The sequence below is a fragment of the Leptidea sinapis genome, chromosome 1 (genome assembly GCF_905404315.1).
Source record: "Leptidea sinapis chromosome 1, ilLepSina1.1, whole genome shotgun sequence".
Taxonomy (NCBI): domain Eukaryota; kingdom Metazoa; phylum Arthropoda; class Insecta; order Lepidoptera; family Pieridae; genus Leptidea; species Leptidea sinapis.
This window is the reverse complement of record NC_066265.1, coordinates 2842757-2867552: the sequence shown is the minus strand read 5'-3', so window position 1 is coordinate 2867552 and position 24796 is coordinate 2842757. Positions and strand designations below refer to the sequence as shown.

The window sequence follows — 24796 nt, the reverse complement described above, 5'->3', positions numbered from 1 at the left end:
ACTCTCAAATTGTAATTGAAAACATCTAAGTATAGCTTTGTCTGTTCTTTTTTAACCATAAAAAAAGAAATTAAAAGCATTCTAAATGAAACAATTTATTAAAAATAAAAATGTAGAGTATTGGTAACTTTATTTTTGTATTGCTTACTCTTTCGTTTCTACAGACTGAAAATTTTAGATATAATGATATCGTAAGAAAAATTAAGTATATATTTTACTAAAAGTAATCTAACAGAAATAATTTATTAAAAATGAAAATATTGTAGAGTATAGGCAACTTTGACATTGCTCTCTTTCGTTTCTTCGGTACTCATAATTTATTCTCTACTTTCAAATTGTAATTAAAAACATCTATTTCGAGCTTTTTATTATCTTTTAATACCATTTACCAAAAAACAAAAAGAAATAAAAGCATTCTAAAAGAAACGAATTGTTATAATTAAAAATATTGTAGAGCACATGTTACTTTATATTGCTTAGGTACTCTTTCGGTTCTTAAGACTGAAAATTGCAATAATCATTTCGTAGAATACGTTAGAAAATGTTTGTATATTTTTAATAATAATTTAATAATAAAATTTTGTTTGTATTACAAAGTTTTTGCTTAATTTAAAAGAACATCCGGTTTAATTCTCTTGTATTACAATAATTTACAAAATTTTATCATTTCAAAAATATGCGCAGAAGATTACAATAGAAAATTCCTCCGGTTAGTTTAGATCTGTTTCATTTTGTATTCAATACGAATAAAAAATGCAACGCTAAATACATGTTCAATATATTATCGTAAAACGTCACAAAGATCGTCGAAGTCAAATCGGTTTCGTCAACTAGTATTTCATTTTAATTTTCCACGTTCATTACAGATACAGCGATACATAAATAGTGCTCTTCGCGGGGGTAACGTACTTGTTGGTGACTATGTGTTTCCCACTCGCACACAACTGTTCAAGTTTTTTGCTATAAACGAGTCATCGCCTTACCAGGCTCTTTATTTTTAATAGCAGACTCGTGGCAAAATTTGTCCAACCTTTCACTATGTTATTTTAAAGTTAAATTAACTCTGTTATATTCTTATTTGCGATAATGTGAATCTAATGAAAAACGGTAAGTATTTGTTGTACATTAATTACTTATCAGACAAGGTAATTCCACTGTAAGTACTTACACAAGTGCTGCTGCTGTGATAAATCACTTTAACACGTCCTCACTCTCACGATTATCTTGAAAATAGATCACACACTAACTGTATTATGAAACAGTGCATACTTTCTAACAATAATCAACTAAACTGAGTATTTCGAAGCTACAACGCGATAGCGGTGTGCACGCTACGGCGGCTAGAGCCCGACTGAGCTGACATATCAAATACCTGAGTTGGAGAGAAAGTGACCATTCAAGTGATTACTTTCCAGAGCCAATAGCGAGTGGACTGTCCAGTTGGTGGCCTGCACGGGAGGCTACCGTTACCCTCATTCTGCATTGAGGTCATTTAACTTCAATTATTTTTAAGTAATCATCATTTACAAACGATTGCATAATTATTAATTAATTTACTTACTTACAAGTGATATTCGAACTCTACAAATGTTATTAATTGTTATTTTGAAATATAAGGAAGTTTTATTAATACATAGTATTACACCGTTTTTTATCTATGTAACTGATTCTTTGAACGAGATTTTCAACCACTTAAAAACGTCGGGTTGAATCGAAATCGTCGCCCACTTATCAAGGACCGCTGACAAATATAATTATTGTAATTTCTTTGATTAAAGCGAGTGTTACACAATTAAATTAAATACTTTTTAAAGGATTAAAACACGTATAATTGTGACTGTGTTTTTACATTAGTTTTTGTGTAAAAGTTACATTTTTATTATTATTTTGTTTAACTCTACATTTCAGATTTTCTGACCACGTTTTCAGGGGAACTGGAATACAATGACGGATAAATACTAGCTCATTTTTCTTACGAGGATAGCTATTTTAATGTGTCCTATTTTAATACCCTCACTTATGTCAAGTTATGATAGTGTCTTTGTGCCAAAGAGTTGATTATTTGTTGTTACGAAATAAATATCGTTTTAATACTAAAAAAGCAAAAATGAATAATAGCTAACCAAAAAATAAAAACACGCGTTAAAAGTTAACCAATATGAAATGTAGAAAATAAAATTCAGTAAGTAAATTAAGAATACTGTGATTAACTAAAATAATGTAGAGACATATTTTATTGTAAAAAGCGCTTTTACCAATATCGGTATATATCGGTTTTGATATTTTTAGATTGGTATCTGGTATATGTTATGAGAGTGACAGTTAAGCGAGTATGGATTTGAAAATTAAGATTGCTATATTGAAACTGCACTTTTACGATCGATCAAAGAATGTCATAAAATCTGGAATTAAAATAATCTTATTTTAACGGTCGAATATTAAAAGCTCGCTACCGCAGGTGCTTGCAACCATTTACATCTTATGACTTTAATTAATATGTATTAATTTGCTTATGTTAAATGTATTGATAAGTAAATGAATCAAAATCAACTAAATACAATGTTTATCGATATAGGGAAATAACATATTAAATGATAAACGAGAGATAATAATTATCACCCAATGAAAATGTATTAAAACTATTAATCGTATTAGATCTTAAGTTATTTTAATATTCGCTGGGTCATTTTTAAATGTACTATAGTTGTTCATATTCAATAATTCTAGAAATCTCTAGATCATTCTAGAATTTTCTAGAACAATCCAAATTATTTAAGATTAATGATAATAACACATTTCGAAATCACATGTTTCAACCCCCGTATCTTCTATACCCTTATAGGTATTAACTTGCAAAAACCATAGTGCACGATGGGAGCCTATTGCTACATACAAAAACTCTATGACGTGCAGTTTTAGCTGCAAAGTGAAATATAGGGACACCACCTATATATATGTATACGAGTATCTTCTGTTTTTGAAGTTATACTTCTTTAGGGAGAAATTATCTTTTTACGATGCGTGCGAACCGACACCCAGAAACGATGACGTTGGTTGGTCAAGTAGACCATTTGTATTCGTTTGTATCATAATTCAATTACCATAATAGCCTTATAATAAATAAGCCTTTTGTAACTCATATGTCTACTGAACTACAATAGCCAAGAATTAAATAAATTTCAATATAATATATAAAGTTGTCAAAACAAAATTTTTGTTTCAAATTGAATAAAAATAATTAATAGCACCACCCCATGTCCTCCCGTGGGTGACGTAAGAGATAACTATGGGATACAAAGAATGGAATATGGGCAGCATCATCCTTCCGAATGAGTATCAACATCTCCTGCGATCGACAACCCGCCTGGTATTTATCGCAAATCTCCCTCCCAAATGATAGAAACTAGATGTTTGTGGGAGGCCTTTGTCCAGCAGGGCGTCTTCCAGTTGATATGCAATAGCTAACTGCGTGCGTTAGCTAACGGCACGGACGAGTAAACTGTAAAAAAATAAGGACTCCGTGTCACCTTACATAACCAAAACAAGCCGATTAACGTGTAAATTCATAGCCCCACACGCACACTTACACTACTACAGGCCGATAGGCGGCCATTATGAGAATTGTCATCGTCTGTGACAGATCAGTTTGCGTCTCAATAAAATATTTTAAAGATGCCGTCGTGCGTTGTGAAAAAGTGTAAAAACGATACTATATAAGTATTTGTGGCTATACATGATTATTTAAGGGAGAAAAAATTGTGTAACTAGTATCCCCCGTAACCGCACACACACTAGCATAACGGTGCTTCGCTTGCTAATATCACGGCGTGGAGTCCTTCTATTTTACTCGTCCGTGCGCACACATTGACAAATCAAAATTCGTCATATATATACGCTAGTATATTATAAGTTTATGATTGGAAGTTCAAATTACAAAATATCAACAAGATGTGTGCACAAAAACGATATTTTTTACAACGTGTGCACTTCCACGTTGAGTAAAGATATACAATATGTAAATTCAGATAATTCTGTTATCGACATTGATCGAATTGTTATAAAGACCCAAACATACCAACACATTCACTTCACGTATCTAAATAAAAATAAAGATAATATCGAGTTGGTCGGCGTATTGTGTTCAAATATCCGGACGACCGAGCCTTGCTCGGATTTTTAAGAATGTACAAAACTTGAACAAAAAAAAACTAATAGGACATCTGGATTCGAACCGGGGTCTTCTGCTTCCCGGATCACCCAATGTCCCATCTGAGCTATTATAATCTTGTATAGAGTGGCGAAATTTATTTTTGTATTCGAATATTATTGTAGCTGTTTCTCATTAAAATACGGATAAAACTACATTTTTTTAAGTTGTAACCTAGCTACATCGATTTATCGCCCCCGAAACCGGCGATAAATCGATGTAGCTATAATATATATATTCCGAGATTCCAATTATATATATTAAGAATCTCGGAATCGGCTCCAACGATTTTCATAAAATTTACTATATATATCTATATCTGTATATCTATATATATAATTGGATATATATATATATAGATATACAGAGCGTCTTGTTAAGGGCACACTAGTCGACGCGACGGCTAAAACTTGTTGTTGGGTGCAACTGAAATACATGCTATCTCATCCAACATCATGTGCGAAAGTGATACACGCTGTAAAGTGCAGTAAGAAGCTAGTGCTCTCCGGTATGAATGAATGAATAAATGCGTAAAATTTTATAAGCAGACCATTGTGTGTATGAATATTTTGAATAAACTGAATGTGCCTGTTCAAAATAAAAATATTTGATTTTAAGTTTCTTTTGTGATATATTTTTTGGTTGATTTAAGTTACTAAGTTATATGATAACAGGTTTCCCATTTTCAAACTACGCCAAAATATACGTTACGACGCCTAACTAGGTAATAACTATAATAATAACTTACAACACATTATTTTTCTTTTGATCTTTTATTTCGATACAAGGCTGGATAATCGAGAGACGAATAAATATAACTTTTTTAAAGTTAAATGTACACCTTGAATCAGTTGGAATAACCATATTTTGTTTGTATGGAAGAATGACCGACTAGCGCCGCCTTAAGCTGTCTGTACTGATTTAAGATTACATATTTATCTTCATTCATGCGATGTCCAATGGCACATCGCAACGTTGTATAAATCAATATTATTAACATATATACCTTTTATTGAATACTTCTATTTACGATACTATATAATTGTGAAAATATATTCAAAATAATTCAAGCTTCGATGGCGCAATAACTTGAACAGAAATATAAATCGTTGACTCTCACCACGGAGTCCCGAGTTCGATCCTCGCCTGCCACTTTATATTACAGCTTTGAATTCAAATTCAAATATTTTAGTCAAAATAGGATTCAAAATTACTTATTGAACGTCAAAAACTACCATTCGAAATATTATGCTTCAGACCTGAGAAGAACGAGCGCTAGAATCTCAGCGGGCTTTTTTATTTTTTTCTCAAGGAACTGATCTGAGCTGAATGTTGTTATATGATGGTAATACGTGTTGGAATACACATTTATTGATACCATACGAAGCCACAGCATTTTTAGAAAAGAAGAAAGATCATTTATTCACTTCAAAACGACTCTTAAGAATATCAAAGATTTTTCCACCAGCACCACTCTTTTAAGTAAGTCTATATTTAGATACAATTTCAGTATCTTACATTATTTTTTATACAATGTGCGTAAAGTGTTGCACCAAAACTACTTAAAAGTTTTGACTTAGTCATGTAAGTTAAAAAAATTAGTTTTGTTAGTTCTGATATTATATTTCTAGCCACTATAAAGTCATAGTCGAATAAACTTTATTAAATTAAGCTTAAACTAAGCGCGATTGAATCTTCACTATAAACCACATTTTCGTAAAAAGTTGAGCTCGTGAGAAGAACATACAACAAACTCAACGGCCACTCTTTTCAATCAAATAGAGTATTTTAAAATGGCTGTAATATACATAACAAATATATATAAAATCAAGAAATCAAAACACAAACAATGCAACGACCAACACACAATCAATACTTGTGGTCTACGTTGACCTAAAACCAAATGGTCAACTGTAAAAGCATTGCACAATATTATTGCAAGTGAATGTCTTAGAATAACATTAGCAAGTTGTGACCGGAGTGTACACAAACAGAGATCACAACCTGACCTTGTAGATTCACGGACATTACAATTAGGTTACTGGGTCAGCAATTTCGCACTTTTTCACTTGCAAACGAAACGAATCATTGTTTGACTTCCAATGCTGAGAGAAAACTTGATCAAACTTATAATTATTCTAATCTATAATACACAAGTTGACCCGACAGACGTTGTTCTGTATATCTATACTAATATTATAAAGAGGAAAGATTTGATTGTTTGTTTGTTTGCATTGAATAGGCTCCGCAACTATTGAACCGAAGCTACATTATCCCCGAGTGTTATAGGCTATATATAACCTTTTCAAAAAAATTAGGGATCCCTACTAAAAGTCCAGTAATGTAACCCAAGGTGTAAAAATGCGTACGCGAACGACGTCGCGGGGTATCAGGTAGTAATAAATAAAATAATGTTGTTTATGAATTTGTCAATAATATTTCATAACTTCAAGAATTATTTCGTAAAATATGCTCCCTGTTGTTGTAATGAAATTGTTTTACAGCAGAACTGTCAAACCGTGCGTCAATAAATTCTCTCATAGAAAATATATCCATACAAAACATATATCGGACGACGGGGGACACATCAAAGGAAAAACAAAATTGATGTTTTTATTTATTTCCGATTTAACATTTAACACTTCCATATTTATTCACCTTTTAAACCCTCCCTGGACTTCCACAAATAATTCAAGACCAAAATTAGACAAATCGGTCCAGCCGTTCTCGAGTTTTAGCGAGACTAACGAACAGAAATTCAATTTTATATATATAGATTATAAAATCAGCCAGGGCAAATACAAATTTTTTTCAGCAGTAGCTATTTCTGATATTGTTGACATACAGTACGTTACAATTAGGTTACTGGGTCAACAAATTCGAACTTTTTCACTTGCAAACGAAACTTATCAACTTATGAATCATTCTTTGTCTTTCAATACGGAGAGTAAACTTGATCCAATTTATAATTCTAATCAATAATAATAAACATATTTATTCAAGAGTTATAGATTACATATTTTAATGTGCTAGTAACTTAAAAATATACCTTAAACTAATGTTATTACTAAAACTATAATCTTGATCCCATCCGGGTATATGCCTCCTCCATCTTCTTCCACAACTCTCTATTTTTTGCTTTCTCTAGCCAGTTCTTACCTGCCACTGTAAGAAGGTCATCACTCCACCTCATTTTGGGTCTGCCTCGGTATCTGTTACCTGAGGGACCACTCCATGTTTTCGCTTTTAGAGTCCATCTTTGGTCCTGCCCATTGCCATTTCTTTTTTAATGCATGTTCAAGGACATCTGTCAGATTTGTTTTTTTCCTGATGGTTTTGTTGCGGATTTTATGTATCTTTCTGAGCCTCAAGATACTTCTCTCCATGGCATGTTGTGTTGTTAGTAACCGATATTTAATTTTCTTTGTGTGCACCCATGTCTACCAATAATATATACACAATATAATCAGCAACCGTGGCTAAGATTTCCCTGCGCACTCGTTTACTGCGCTGTTACATCTGGCCCATACTTCTTTACGGATGTGAGGCGTGGACTATTAAAGAAGATCTCAGGAAACGCATAGAAACTTTCGAAATGTGGGCATATATACGTATGTTGGCCATTACTTGGACTCACAAGGTCACGAATGTGGAAGTTCTACGCCGCGTCAATCAAAAACGCGAACTCATGCAAACTATCAAGATGAGGAAAGTCGCATATTTGTGGCACGTGCTTAGGCACGAGTGGTACGAACTTCTATAACTCATCATGAAAAGTTTCCGCAAGAAGAGGCGTAGGTCGTAGAAAAAAGTTTAGGCTGCGCAACAACCGAGAGTGGGCAGGAATCGTGAGTGCGGCACAACTATTTCGCCTCGCGAAGGACTAAGTTGAATTTACCAATCTGCCAACCTTCGCTAGTCGGAGAAGCACGTGAAGAAGTAGAAGATAATCAGCAACATTTTTTTAGCAGAAGGTATTTCTAAACTTGTGGATAAATGTACGTTACAATAAGGTTACTGGGCCAACAATTTCGTACTTTTTCACGAATTCGTAATTTCTCTAGAATCAATAGAATTAGCTTTGAAGGGTAAACTTGAAGATAAATCGATAACATTATGTATATAATATACTCAGCCAACGAATATCTATGAGTGCCCTGCATAATACAAAATTTTTTTTCAACAGTACTATTTCTGACCGTGTATATAAATGTACTTTACAGTAACCTAGATCAACAATTTCGAACTTAATGACTTGCGAATCATTTGCGTTATAAAGTTTATACGATTTATTATAAAATAAGTGTTTATGAAATAACCAAACGGTAATCTATAACGTCGTATAATAAAATAATATAGCATATCCTGACCTTGCGAATTCACGGGCATTGTAAGTGGGTTACTGGGTCACCAATTTCGACCTTTATCAATTGCGAACGGGTCGTGCCATAAAGTTTAAATAATTTAAATTAAAAGTGTTAAAGGATAAGGTATTTTAAACGTAGATCATGGGCATACCAATTTGGTACCAAAACATACTTTAAATAAAGATTGTGGTAGAGTTTTCGCGAGGAAGATAATTTTACTAAAGACAATTATATAAAACAAAAGTCCTCCGCCGCGTCTTTCTGTCTGTCTGTTAATAAACTGAAAAACTACTACACTTATTTTCATGGTTGTTTTCACCAATGGATAGCGTGGTACACGTGAAAGATTTAAAAACATAATTTGTGTACGTAAAACATAATTTTCATAAGTTTTTGTATACATTATCGATATTTGTTGGTGGTACCGGAAAACAATAAGCTGTCTGGGAGCTGTCAACAAAAACGCTGTGTAAGCCCTTTGAGATATAACAAAATAATGTATGGTGGAATTGTGTATCTTTTATAGGTCTACAGAAAAGGTAATTCAAATACACAAACTGCAGATAGTATATATACTTAGATATAATAACATCATTATCTCATGTCATTTATTATTTGCTTATGTTGGTATCGCCCGGGATATCGTCGACGGTCGAGCAATTGCTAAGTTTATATTTAGAAATAGCAGATAAGGTATCTGTCAACTGTCAAATCCTACCGATAACACTGATTGACGTTTCTAGCAAATACAAAATTTTCATATTGGTCACTAGTTTAAACAAGATTGAGAGTTTAAAATTTTGATGAAATACAAAAATTACCGCGTTATGCTGAACACAATGCACTTTATGTAAAAAGAAGACATTTACAATCTGTAAATGTGATATCATTCGGTAAAATTATTCGATAATTAAAAAAAAATACGTTGATTAGCACCTTCATAATCCAGAAGTTATAAGAATTATAATTGATCAAAAAATTAGGTATTCAGTTCATAGACAATCTTACAATATATGTATAGACAAAAGAAAAAGTGCGAGGGAGAAGAACATATCTAACGGAGGTACAGTTTTTAAACGAACGCAAAAAGTTAATACTTGACATGATAAATAGTCAATCAAAATAAGTATCAATTTCTTAACTGTGTATTATTTGAACTCTGTGGGTTTTTTTTTAATGAAAATAAGGGCCGACACGAGCAGGACGTTCAGCTGATGGTAATTGATACGTTCTACCCATTACAATGCAGTGCCGCTCAGGATTCTTAAAAAACCCAAAAATTCTGAGCGGCACTACAATTGCGCTCGTCACCTTGATATATAAGATGTTAAGTCTCATTTGCCCAGTTATTTCACTAGCAACGGCGCACTTCCTTCCTTTACACATTACTGCTTCACGGCAGAAATAGGAGCCGTTGTGGTACCCATAATCTAGCCGGCTTCCTGTGGTAAGGAGCCTCCCACTGGTAAACTATGTGAATATTTTATTTTTTAATCTCTCGAGTTCTAATTTATCGTGAAGGATATTGAATGATTTCGCATGTAAACAAGCTGAGAGCGAGTTTTGTTAAAATACATATCTCACACTTAAATTATACGAAAGTTCACAATATCTATCCTTTACAAATAAAGATCATCCATTATAGGGCTGCCATTATAAAAAATAACCCTCCGTTGTGTCCCTTTCTCTCGGGTATCGCAGGTAGAGACCGCTCGCTAGGGTTGGAGTAAAAAGTTGGTCGAAAAAACTTTGGTGACTTTGAAAAGATAAAGTAACTTCGGTAACACTTGTCGTGGCTGATATTTATTTACAATAGACGCGTCTGTAGAAATCTTTTTCACATGTGGCAATAATTTATGTACGACCTGTTACAATGGCCTATGGACTTGCATCCCGCGCCACTAAATAAATTAAAAAAAAAGATGTTACAATATTGAAACGACGAGACAAAGACGAAGAATTCTGATATCAATTTTGAGATGAAAAATGTAGGATTCTTTCAAGGAAATCCATTTTGTTTTGTGTCTTCAAAAAAAGCGCGTACACCTTCCTTAAAGACGACGGTGAACCTTAAGCTCATTTGTCCTCAAGAGGTTAAAGAAGTGGATCGGATTCCTGATGTTAAGTGATCACCGCCGCCCACTCACACGTGCGTTGCCGGCCTTTGTCACTCTTTTTGGAGGAGCCCATATCGTATTGTTCTGGAAACGTCCTAAAAATTCCTTTAAAACCCCACTGAGGAGAAACGCAACATATGTAGGCGATGAGGATTGTAATCAATTGTGTTTTTTTTATTTAAGATTGTTAAAAAATGTCCAGAAGTCGAATACCAGGTTTTAAAGTTGTTTTAAGTTTCTAATGTACGATCTCCGCAAAACTTCCTAAATATAAAATAGGGACCAACCAATTCCAAGCAATCAACAACCCCAAAGCAATCATCGTAATGTAAGACTTGCAAGAGATTTATTTTAAAAGAGTCTCACGTGACGAAAAACGAAAAAGAGTCTCACGTGATAGAACATGGTGAGGTAACCGCTCATGAACATCCGCAACACCAGCGTAATTTGCCCTTTTTTATGATAATAAGGGACGAGACGAGCAGGACGTTCAGCTGATGGTAATTGATACGCCCTGCCCATTAAATTGCAGTGCCGCTCAGGATTCTCGAAAAACCCAAAAATTCTGAGCGGCACTACAATTGCGCTCGTCACCTTGAGACATAAGATGTTAAGTCTCATTTTCCCTGTAATTTCACTAGCTACGGCGGTCTTCAGACCGAAACACAGTAATTTTTACACATTACTGCTTCACGGCAGAAATAGGCGCCATAGTGGTACCCATAATGTAGCCGGCATCCTGCGCAAAGGAGCCTCCCACTGGTAAATGGCCTTCCTGCATTTTATGCAATTTTAAAGGTGCCTCGTTATATACTCATTCCGAATTTTGTCTGAGCGAATAACTCCTCCAGACCGATGGTGGGTGGAATATCGCGGATGCAAAAGGTGATCAATCATCAGGTGATTCGCAAGCTGTGTAAAAGTGCTTGTATGGCCTCAAACAGAATTAGCGTTTTGTAAATTACTAGTGGACCCGACAGACGTTGTCCTGTACCTACACACGTCTTAAATTAGAAAAATCGGCCCAGTCGTTAGGAGGAGTTCACTAACATACACATGAGCAGGAGAATTATATTACATGGACAGAATTGAGAATCTAAACCAATCTCAAATTCACTGGAACACACAAAAAAATCATCAAAATCTGTCCAACCGTTTAGGAGGTATTTCAATTGTGAATCTAAACCATTCTCGAATCCACCTGAAGACACACACCAATCTCAAATTCACTGGAACACACAAAAAAAATCATCAAAATGGTCCAGCCGTTTAGGAGGTCGTTCAATTGTCAATCTAAACCATTCTCGAATCCTCCTGACGACACACAGAAAGTTTCAATTTACAACAGATGCACAAAAGAAATATACATATACTAGTGGACCCAACAGACGTTGTCCTGTACACACGTCTTAAATTTGAAAAATCGGTCCAGTCGTTAGGAGGAGTTCACTAACATACACATGAGCAGGAGAATTATATATATTATATGGACGGAATTGAGAATCTAAACCAATCACAAATTCACTGAAACAATCAAAAAAATCATCAAAATAGGTCCAGCCGTTTCGAAGGTAGTTTTATTGTGAATCTAAACCATTCTCGAATCCACCTAAAGACACACACCAATCTCAAATTCACTGGAACACACAAAAATATCATCAAAATCGGTCCAGCCGTTTAGGAGGTAGTTGAATTGTGAATCTAAACCATCCTCAAATCCCCTTGAACTGATACAAAAAATTTCATCAAAATCGGTCCAGCCGTCTAGGAGGAGTTCAGTGACATACACACGCACACAAGAATTATACATAAAAAGATATATATGTTAAGATATCGCAGCTCACCGTACAGAATAAAGAAGAATAGTTCTCACAAGTTGTCTTAACTTTCTTATGTTTTAAACGATAAAAAAACTGACTTTATTTTAAATGACACATAACTAGTACATAAGTATGTAATTAGTAGATCTAAATGATCCTAGTCTCAAACATGACTACGACTAGTCGATGCTGTAAAATTCGTATCGAAGTCTCGTTCGTATTTGTTAGTGAGACGCGCGGGGGGGCTGCGAGCGGCAGCGGGCGGGGGGGGGGGGGGGCGTAGCTAATAATAATACTAGCTACGATTACAGCGAGTCATCGACCTTCGAAATATCTGACCTGCGCTGCGCGCCGCAAGGTTGCGCCCGCGCATGCGAGCACGACATGCTCGCTGTCGAACGACGAGTGCCGATTACCGTATTGTACACATATACATAATTAATAATTATAGTAAAATTATTAATGAGAAAACATTTAAGACAATTCAAATGGTAAAACAATTCAATTCCGTTCTATAAAGACGAGTGAGCGGCACTGAGCAATCGAGCGAGAATTTTGTAGTTTTTATTTGTTTAAAAATGATTTAGAGATAAGATTGTTTGTTTTTTCAAATAATGCTGTATTAAAAATAATATATTTGTAAATTATATTCCAAATAAGCTCGACATAAGAAATTAAAATAGAGTCATTATTGTTAGTTTAGCAATATTATTATATTTAGCAGTACATAATAGTATCTAGTCTTGAACAAAAAAACATTTTTCTCATATTATGTAATTACTTCAGACAACTACAATGATTTTTGAAATAAAAAAAAATATAACAACATTCGTTTAATATCCTATAGAGTTCTAATTAAGTTAATTATTGCTTTACTTAAATTCCGATTTGATTTCATTAATACTCATTAATCATAATATTTTTTCGACTAACGTACATTAGGTATAGTTTGATATTATATCTGTGTGTGTATTTCCTTCATAAAATGGTTGCTACTCGCACGCAAGATCGGAAATGAGAACAATATTTTTTACTATAAATACACGACCATCATCTTCACGAAGCATCCTTACACAAACAATGAGGTCAAGCTCTAAAGGTTGATGAATCCAATATACGATAATTTATATTTATGCATTTACTTTTCATGAAATAAATTATATTATTTAAACACGACTCATATATTGGATGTAGCACCTTACAAACTAATTTGTTATGTATATTACAGCCATTGTAAAATACTCTATTTGATTGATCTATATTGTGACATTCATAATGTTAACACTAGGAACAAACATAAACTTTTTATGCCTACTACTCGGTTGGGTCGAGTTAGTAAGTCTTTTGTTGGGCGATGTATATGCTTCTACAATATGATCCCAGAAAATGTACAAAACAAATGTGTTACGAAATTTAAAAGAATTGTTAAAAAACGTTTGTGTGGGAAAGGTAAAGCATAAACGATTTTCTTAATGACACCACGGACTGGGAATAAAGCGAACACCCTCAGGCTCTTTAATTATAAATGTTTATTGTTCGACATTACATTGTAATCCATATTTTATATTTAAAAAAAAAGCCCGCTGAGTTTCTTACGCCCATTCTTCTCAGGTCTGAGACAGTCTCTTTTGAATGGGTGGTAGTTTTTGACGTTCAATAAGTGATTTTAAATCCTATTTTGAATAAAAATATTTGAATTTGAATTTGAAAAATTGAAAAGAGTGGCCGTTGAGTTTCTTATATGTTCTTCTCACGAGCTCAACTTTTTACGAACATATGGTAAATTCAGGAATTTATAAGAAATATTTATAGTGACGATTCAGAAGCACTCAGTTTAAGCCTATTTGAATAAAGTTTATTTATCTTGACTTGACTTGAAAATATACATAACCATAAGATACATAATAGCTTCAAAAGTATAGAATTATCTATAAATAAATTTAAATGTTTTATAAAAAAAATGGCTCTGTCGTAAATCCTATTACTCTACAGCTGAATATCAAAGTGATCGGACATCCTGGGACTAGATTATGATTATTTTATAGCGATAGAAATGACTGTACAATATTGTATATTTTTATTGAAAAGAGCGCAAAAAAAGAATGCTAGGAGAGTTTCTTGCGCCGCTTATTCTCTCTCAGAGCGCCATTTGTTTCCGAAGCGGTAGTTTATTAGAAATGACATCGAAAAGAATTCTAAAGGAATCAATTTTGAGACAATAATTGCCTTTATGCCTTTACCAAGGTACCTGAAAGTTGTTTAAAACTTCAAAGGAGTAAAAGGTAAAGGCGTTATGAATGATATGCTTTCGAATACTCAAAAGCAAATAACATTAAGCTCAAGCGAGAATGGTGTGAAATAAATTGTAGTTTTGTATGTTACATTACGAGTTTGTTTCCGGTATCGTATTTATAACCAGTTCGCGTCAGAATGCAAATCTTTATAAGTAGTTATCTCATCACATCTACTCGTACTTTCATACTTTCGCCTTTATGTTATTGGTTGTATGTATATATTGTAAAGTCTCACGCAATCAACGCCCTATTCTAGTGACAAAAAGAGAAAAGGATCGAAGCGACCTTTTGTCAAAAAGTTAAATTTCATATTCTTGTAACACAAATTTACGGTTCAATTCCGATTTTTTTTAAATGAAAATAAGGGACCCGACGAGCCGGACGTTCAGCTGCTGGTAATTGATACGCCCATTACAATTCAGTGCCGCTCAGGATTCTTGAAAGACCCAAAAATTCTATGCGGAACTGCGCTCGTCACTTTGAGACATAAGGTGTTAAGTCTCATTTGCCCAGTAAATTCACTAGCTACGGCGCCCTTCAGACCGAAACACAGTAATACTTACACATTACTGCTTCACGGCAGAAATAGGCGCCGCTGTGGTACCCATAATCTAGCCGGCATCCTGTGCAAAGGAGCCTCCCACTGGCTGATTGATTGTGATAAAGTTACGTTTTGATTTAGGGAAATCGTAAGATGTTCTCGTAAAGAGATCGAATGTCAATTCTTGAGAGTTTACATCATTAATACGTCTATGACAGCTGTGAAAACGTCGAATAAAATTTGAGTTTAGATTTACCCTCTATTTTTCGCAATGCACGCAAGCTAATACAAAGTGTCATACAAATCAACGCACACTATAGTATTAAACCTGGCCTGTTTTCATCGGTTATCTAACAGCAAGAGATTAGACGTATAAATAAAATAAAATATTGACGGTTGGTTAAGTTGAAAACTTAAAACATCTAGTAATAGAACATAGACCCTTTTAAAATTAGTAAAATATTTTAGATTTGACGTAATTGAAGCGCGACGCCGATCCAACGTAGAATGTTAATGAGTATGCGAAATCGCTTAAAACATTAACAAAAATGCCTATACCGTCCTTAAAAGCTGGTAATGCTCCTGTGGTTCCTCTGGTGTTGCAAGAGAATGTGGGCGGCACTGATCATTTAACACCAGGTGCCCCGTACGCTCGTTTGTCCTCCTTTTCCATAAAAAAGTCCATATGTATATAAGTACTAAGGCTTTGAATATAAGTCTTTGTTTCATTTCAAAATATCAATTACTTAAGATTTCATACACATCTAAAGTTCCCATAAATATTTATTTGCCGTACGGGCACGCAGCCGATGTGTAACGTCACAGTTCAACACCCCCTTTTATTTCCTTACTTAGTGGTTGGCCTTTTACATTTTGGCACAATACGTGACTTTCTTATATTCAAATTAAACATTTCAAACAATATTTGAGTAATCTGTACTGACCGAAGCGCGCAAAGTACTACGCGAGTGTTGACTTATGACGTCACACGTGAGCACCGGCTGGTGGAAATTTGTGCCATGTGCATATGTTTACAATTCTATATCTCGAAAACTAATTGAAGTATTGAAATATTTTTTACACACAATGTTATATATTCTATAGAGAATACGAAAAGCTAAAAATTTAAATGAATGAACATTCTTCATTAAGGTTCATTTAACGTTCTAGGCAAATGATAGAAGAATACCAATCGAGAGCAAAACGGAACTTTTAGTCAACGATTTTGAAATTACGAGAATATCACCGCTGTCTTTCACCCATACTACTTGATATCGCTAATATTATCTATATATATAAAAATGAATTGCTGTTCATTAGTCTCGCTAAAACTCGAGACCAGCTGGACCGATTTGCCTGATTTTGGTCTTGAATTATTTGTGAAAGTTCAGAGAAGGTTTAAAAGGTGAATAAATATGAAAATTTTCGGAATTAAATAAAAACTACAATTTCGTTTTTCCTTTGATATGACCCCCGTCGCTCAGAAATCAAATTTAAAGAATACTTTAAAATGAATAGCTAATTAAAATCTTTGTATCTTTCTAACTTTCTCAGGAGGTAAAAAACAACCTTAATTTTAGCTACCAATAGTTGGTAGAATAACTACAGATGTTAACTATACTGTCAATACAACGTTTGATGGGTCAGCTAGTAAGATATAAAAAGACCGCGCTTAATGAAGATGTAGAAGTCGTTATTGAGAATGCATAAAGTGATTTTGGCATGTGACATGACAAGATTCACATCAGCGGAAGAACGAAAATAAGTACAGTGACTGCACTTATTTACAGAGCGATTGTGAATGTGGGGCACGTTAAGATAACAAGTTAGATAGCAGATACCAAGATTGTGGAAGCTTCCAGCTCGCTGCGCGGGCTCTCTAACCTAGCTTAGCGTCAGATTTTAGCGTTACACGAGAGCGTCATATTAAGGACCGTTACACGATATATTTTATAGGTATACAGATTGTCATCTCGATATAGAATAAGGATTTCGAAAACTATTTATTTTAAAAAATATGTATTAAATAATGCCAAGAGTATTTAATACCTTAGTCTTATTCTTAATTCTTCATGTAGCAGTTTTTACCATGACTTTTTGTGTTAAAGTTTTAGCTGTGAAAGTAATTAATTATTTTATTTCAATAAACGTGTAGCACTCGCGTTAATCAGGATTAATTGCAGTAGGATTTATTGAAACATTTAAATCATTAGTACGGAAAAAGTTGATCAGTGCATTTATTTTTTCTGACACTAAAATCTGCATTTAAAATCATGAGTAACTTGCCTTTAGACTTATATATACTTTACCTGTGTTATTAATAAACACAAGCTAGAGTTACACTGAGTTTTAAATTTGGAGTAACTTTACTTCGCGTTTACGTATACGCGGTATACGCAATCTGTCTAACTTCATGGTTTCGGGAATCATGTAGCTGTGCGCGTGCATCGGTAACTGAGACTGATTAGTATCATATTTTTTGAATTTAAATATTAAAGATTATTCTAAAACTGTGAGCACTTATAACGGAAATCAAATTCTGAATAAATAATTGTATCTGACGATATTTAATGGCTTATTTATTCATGAAAACATATGATGCATTGCACAAAATAAATACCAATTACTTAACACTAGAAACCCAAGCGTTGGCAGCTATTTCAGCCAACGGATCATCCTAGCTATCCAACGTGGAAATGCTGCCAATATTCTTGGTACGTAATTTTCGTACTTCATGTTATCATATAAAGTATTAGTTACAAGCTTTGTTATGTTGCAAATAAACGATTTGATATAATAGTTACTCGTAACATTGGTATTATTATAGAGTAATTTGACGACCTGTATAGCCGAGTGGTTAGCGATCCTACCTTCTAAACTAGAGGTCCCGGGTTCGAATCCCGGTAGGTGCAAGCATTTATATGGTGAATATGGATGTTTGTTACCGAGTCATGGATGTTTAAATGTATTTATGTATGTTTATATGAATTTATGTATGTTTAAGTAAGTATATTGTATTAAATATAATATCATTGTCTTGTAACCCATAACACAGGCTATATATGCTTAACTTGGGGCAAGATAATTTGTGTAAAAAGTGTGTCAATATTATTATATTATATTATTATTATTAAAGTAAGTAATGCGTATTCACTTAAGCCACCCGTTGACTTTCATAGACAAACAAGACATTTAAAGAGATTAGACCCAAAATCACCTATATGAAGTCCGCGTCAAGCAATTTTTAAGGGGTATATGGGCGTGGCGTCTATGACGTCATATAAATTAACCAATTACAGCACTTTCGAACAACATAGAACTATATTATACGACTAATTAGTTCTATGATAATTGAATTATGTAAATACACGGAAGCAGAAGCTCTCATGATTTGGTAGCATTATACACAATAACATTTTAATATTTAATATTTTTAAGTAAGATAAGTGAGGGTCCTTTGCACAGGAGGCCGGCTAGATTATGGGTACCACAACGGCGCCTATTTCTGCCGTGAAGCAGTAATGTGTAACCATTATTGTGACGAGCGAAGTTGTAGTGCCGCTCAGTATTTTTGGGTTTTTGAAGAATCATGAGCGGCACTGCATTGTAATTAGCGGGGAGTATCAATTACCATCAGCTGAACGTCCTGCTCGTCTCATACCTTATTGTCATAAACAAATAATAGTCACCAGTGATAGGTAATGTTACAGTGAGCTTTCGACACACATTTTTTATTTCACAATTGCAACGAAATTCAAAAGTTGTGAAGTTAAAGCAGTCACAATAAGCGAGCCTGGTCTACTAAAATACAGCAGGCTCAAAAGGCTTTAGAAAATATAGGCCCATAATGGAGTTGGGAAATAGATTCAAAAAATTGACTGCCAATAATAATACCTATTAAAGTTTAAGAAAAAGGCGCCCGGTCTAAGCCCGGGAGTTTGTGTGAAATGATATTAGCTCTAACAGCCCTTCATTTTCCATGTCAGCGATATCTTTAGGGTCAGCCTTTAACATTTGGCCCAGATCCTTAAAATGGTATATCCTCCTTAAAGGGGCCTGTCAAGCTAATAGAAGGAAATGCGCGAAGTTACTAATGTCTTCCGCTCACGAGTACATAATATTGTATACTAACTATCTATTATGTATATTCACATCCACATATTATTCACCAATATTATTTATATACATACGGCCTTACAAATAAAATTGGCATAAAGTTATAACTAAGCATAAACCAAGAATATGTAAAATGTTTACAAATAGACATTTTCCTTGCGAATGGTTTGTTCTAACGTATAACGTTTCCCGCGATTATTTGCAAGGTAGCTTGTCATTAGGAAAACTTAAGGCAGTGTTGTCAACGATAGTGTAAACATTTTGCATTTTCTTTGTTTATCATCAGTTACAACTTTATACCTCGTTTATTTGTAAGGCTGAAAACATTTACAAAGTTATGATATAAATAGTTTAAATACAGGTTGTATTTTTGTTTTATTTCAAAGGGATACAAAAAACTTAATACCATTTTATAAATAAATACTAAATCAAAATTAATTTACCTTATTTAATCTTTAATATAATATATGTAGATATTTAAAAAATCTACTTATTGAATTAATAAGACGAGAAGAGACGAGTGAGTAACTTAACTAAGTTCTAATATTTTCTCAAAGACGCAAAAAAAAGATAACAATTTTTTTTTATGGAAGAGGCAGGCAATTATTGTACAAGGCAACTGATCACCGTCAACCATATTCTGTTGCACCACCAGAATAATCACAAGAGCAGGAGCTTTCATGTAGAACACGCTTTTTGACCCCCTGGAACACAGCTGGAAGAAGTTTATTACAAGATTTGGTAATACATAAAAAATATGTACAAGATATCCTTAAAGCTCATAATCGCTCAGAGGGCAATGGAGAAGGCTATGCTCGGAGTTTCCCTGGGAGATCGAATCAGAAATGAGGTGATCCGTAGGAAAACCAAAGTCACCGACATAGCCCAAATGATTGCGAAACTGAAGTGGCACTGGGCAGGGCACATAGTTCTACGGACAGATGGCCGTTGGGACAGTAAAGTCCTACCCACAAGATGGACGATCTGGTCAAGATCGCCGAAATACGTTGGATGAGGGCAGTGCAGGACCGATTGACGTAGAAATCTTTGGGGGAGGCCTTTGTCTAGCAGTGCACGTCTTCCGGGTGATGATTTACAACATAAACTAGATACACGTACTACATCATTTCGTAAAGGGGTTTTGGCATGGGGAGAAAAACTGATATGAAACTCCCAGCCCATCTTTAAATCACATAATAACAAATTGCTTACACAAATACAAATAAACAACCATGACTTGGAAACAAACATCCTTTTTGTATAAGTGTTTGCACCTACAGGGATTCGAACGCATGCCCTCTAGCTCAGTAGGCAGGGAAACTAACCACTGGGATAAATAACCTCTATTGAAACGTTGTTTTCAGCAACCGCAGAAAACGTCTTACTTACTTTATTTATTTGACCCGATTCGTGCCGTTAAATTCCATTTGCACAATACATGCCAAAAATAAGAATATCATCCCCACCATCTGGATGTGTGGCTCGCTCAACAGTGCGGTTTTAAAGGAACTTTCTTCCACGCACAACCAAGCTGTAGGATGAGCTTCCTTGTGCGGTATTTCCGGGACGATACGACATAGGTACCTTGCTTTAAGGCCGGAAATGCTGTTGTGTGAATGTGGGCGGCGGTGATCACATACCCCCTTATTCATAATGGTCCGCTAACTTAAAACAGTCGCTAAAGAGTGTTATTTCTCATTCTGACTTAGGTCAATAGAAGAAGACAGAGTGAGAATTAGCAATGCTTGAAGTTAGCAGACTATTATGAATTAGGGGTTTAAAATCATACCGTACGCTCGTTTGCCCTTCTCTTTCATAAATAAAATTGAATATTTCGTTTACTTGCAGTGTTCCGTCATCACAATTCATTATTCCGGGCGCCTGGTCTTAACTTCAATTCGCTCACTAATTACGTTCTTATGCTGTTGTTTATAAGCATATTATTATGTTTTGGCATCGCATTCCGTTTCTCGATTGCTAATCGTACGTTTACCTGTGTTTTATTTTTATCGTGCAACCGATGAGATCGCTCGTTACAAGAAACTTTATCGTTTTAGACAACATTCATTGACCTTCGTCTGTGCAACTTCAAGGTGTCGATATACAACTCGACGCGAATGCTTTTGCAAAAACTTGTATTTCTCGAAAACTCACGACACGATTTGCGAGGTTATTAATATAATAAAGTGAACAAGAAACTTCGTTTCGACACGGCGCATTCATTAACTTTATCGGGACTTATGATATTTGAAGTCTACACCTTCGGTTAATATTTTGTGTGCTATCTTGATGTCGCGATATTTTTTACGTTACGAATGAAGTTATTCTATTTACATGCACTATATATTATTTCGTAGTGTTATAGCGTTTTACCCGGGCAATTTTACAACTTAATCGATGTCGATTAAAGATAAATATTTTATGCGTAGCCACAAGGTAGGTACGGAGTATAAGAAGTCATCATTTCAGCCAGGAAGACGTCCACTGCTGGACAAAGGCTTCCCTCAAAGATCTCCATGATGATTGGTCCTGCGCTGCCCAAACCCAACCTATTCCGGCGATCTTGACTAGATCATCGGTCCATCTTGTGGGGGGCATACTAACACTACATCTTCCGGTACTTGGTCGCCATTCGGGGACTCTACTGCCCCACCGGAAATCTGTTTGTCGAGCTATCTGCCCAACCATTACCACTTCAGGTTCGCAATCATCCGAGGTTATGTCGCTGACTTTAGATCTCCTCATTACTGATTCATTCTCGTACAAATACGTGACAAGCAAGGCATTCACCTGACAGTAAGTGCAATGCGAATGACAAATCAGTGTCAAAAATCCAAAACCGGCACGTTGAGACATTAGATCTTAAGAGGGCCCTTCCCGGTCCTGTCTATCGTCAACGCGAACATGGTTGAGAAGCATGTTGATCCAATACTGACTGTTGACGACAAGCAGGAGAAAGCAATAACATTGAACGAAAAATTGTGTGCAGAAATTTCGTAATACTTCTATCAGGAAATACGTGTTTTTGAGTAATCCTTTCCATTCCCAAAAATGTTTATTATATACTTAGAATTAGAGAATAAGTCAATCAATAAAGAAACGAATTTATTATTTACGTTACACAATGCATAAATTGTGCTAAACACATGAAGCGCCTACTAAGTTATAGCTATATAATGAATCTAGTAGCAATTAGCAAATTTAAGTACCAGATATAATAAAAATCGTCACCTTTTTGCTCTTAATAGTGATTTTCATTATTATAACACTATAAATAAGGGATTGCTTGTATCTAATTCTAGTAGGCTTCATAAGATACATAATAGCTTTAAGGGTAAATGTATACACTTCTATAATAAAGTCCCAGCCACTGTTCAGGCATTATCTATAAATAAATTTAACTGTTTTATAAAAAAAGGGCTCTGTCGTAAATCCTATTACTCCACTGCTGAATATCTAAATGATTGGACAGCCTGGGACTAGTATTGTGATTATTTTATAGCGATAGAAATGACTGTACAATATTGTATATTATTATTGAAAAGAGTGCAAAAAAAGAATGCTGGGAGAGTTTCTTGCGCTGCTTCTTCTCTCTCAGAGCGCCATTTGTTTCCGAAGCGGTAGTAGTATCTAGTAGTTATTAGAAATGACATCAAAAAGAATTCTAAAGGAATCAATTTTGAGAAAATAAATGCCTTTTATACCTTTTAATATGTCTTACGAAAGTTATAAAGGGCTCGTGACAATTAGTTGCCTGACATTCTTAAGTTTCGTTACACCAAAATGCAAAACAATTATTATGTGATGATTGATTTTATTTTGACAAAATTGGAGAAATTAAATTTATAGATACCAATATAATATACAATTGAGAGGCTCCTTTGCACAGGATGCCAGCTAGATTATGCCACAACGGCGCCTATTTCTGCCGTGAAGCAGTATGGTGTAAACATTACTGTATTTCGGTCTGAAGGGCGCTGTAGCTAGTGAAATAAAAGTATAAATGAGACTTAACATTTTATGTCTTTTGACGTTTTTAATCAATTTGATATATAATTACATTTCAATTCCTAAAACACAATACATCGCCGACAAATGTGGTTCGAAATGTGCAAATCAAAAATTAAGACAACCAATCGATGTAATTTTCTTTTCTGCATTTTTGGTAACAAAAATTTGGAGTAATATTAACCGAACGTTTAGGTTTAAACCGAGGCAAATTTATGTTTTTTTTTAGTTACAACATGTGATTTGAAAAAGTAACCAAAAGATAAAATAAAAAGAAAGGTAAAGATAAAGGAGACAGTAAAAATCGCGACGGCCGCCTTATTGAAGGTAGTTACTGAAAATCAGTGTTGGGTGATACCCAACTAATATGCTGAGTAGCAAACCTTTTTGGGATATAACACTGCAAACACCACCTTATTATGTTGATATAGAATAAGCCTTACTTTAGTTTTTAATGTATGTTAGTTTTATTTAGATTGGGCATATTATAGTAACTTTTTAGATTAGTTTTTTCATATTATTTGTTATTATATTTTGTAAATGTTCACGTGTATTTGTAATGTTTGTTCCAAATAAAGATATACTTACTTACTAAAATATTGATCTAGGCGAAGCAGACGTACTGAGACTATGACTTTATGAAGCAATGACATCACAATTGAACATGATAGTTTGGTGCGTAGGAATCAATAGCCTTGTTTTATTTTGATAATGTCGCTGAAGGTAGGCGCTGCCTGAGGTGAACACCCCTCCAAGGAGAACCGTTGACCTTCCCATATCCGCATATCAACAACTAGTAGCCACGTACAGGATTACGCACGTTGTTTATTGAAATATATGAAAATATACGAAGTCACTACTTTTTATGGAAGAGTTGGGCAAACGAGCGTACGGGTAGGGTTGCCATTTAGTAATTTGAAAAGTCCTTACAAAAAAACCTGATATTTAACCAATACGAGGTCGCTCCAGGAAGTCTGCGAACACCCCAGGAATGTTCTAAACTTCTGGAAGGAGCTGGGCTGGTTGGAGTAACTGGCCAATACTGTACGCAAAATGGACCCATACTAATGGTGAATTGCGGAAACAGTAGTTCTATACCCCTATACCATACCTAAACTATACCTAACCTTTTTTGACATTTCGTTGAATGACATTTAAGTCGGGACTTTTTAGTTGATTTCGTTTCTGGTAAAGATAAAAGACTTATTTCATATTAGTTCATACACTTTTATTGCAAAAAAAACAGGCACATAGGTAAATAATCTGTTTCACTGTCATCTTAATATTATTTCATAATTCTAAGTAGCTTGTATTATCATAATACTT

At 34.6% G+C, this 24796-nt stretch overlaps 1 protein-coding gene across 1 annotated transcript in view; it reads right to left on the bottom strand.

Moving 5' to 3' along the window:
- LOC126979398 (serine/arginine repetitive matrix protein 2) overlaps window positions 1-1340 on the bottom strand; it is a 55838-nt gene extending 54498 nt beyond the window's left edge. Inside the window, exon 1 of the mRNA XM_050828682.1 lies at window positions 1169-1340. The gene's annotated coding sequence lies outside the window, so the exon portion shown is untranslated. The remainder of the gene's footprint in view (window positions 1-1168) is intronic.
- Window positions 1341-24796: the final 23456 nt, after the last annotated feature.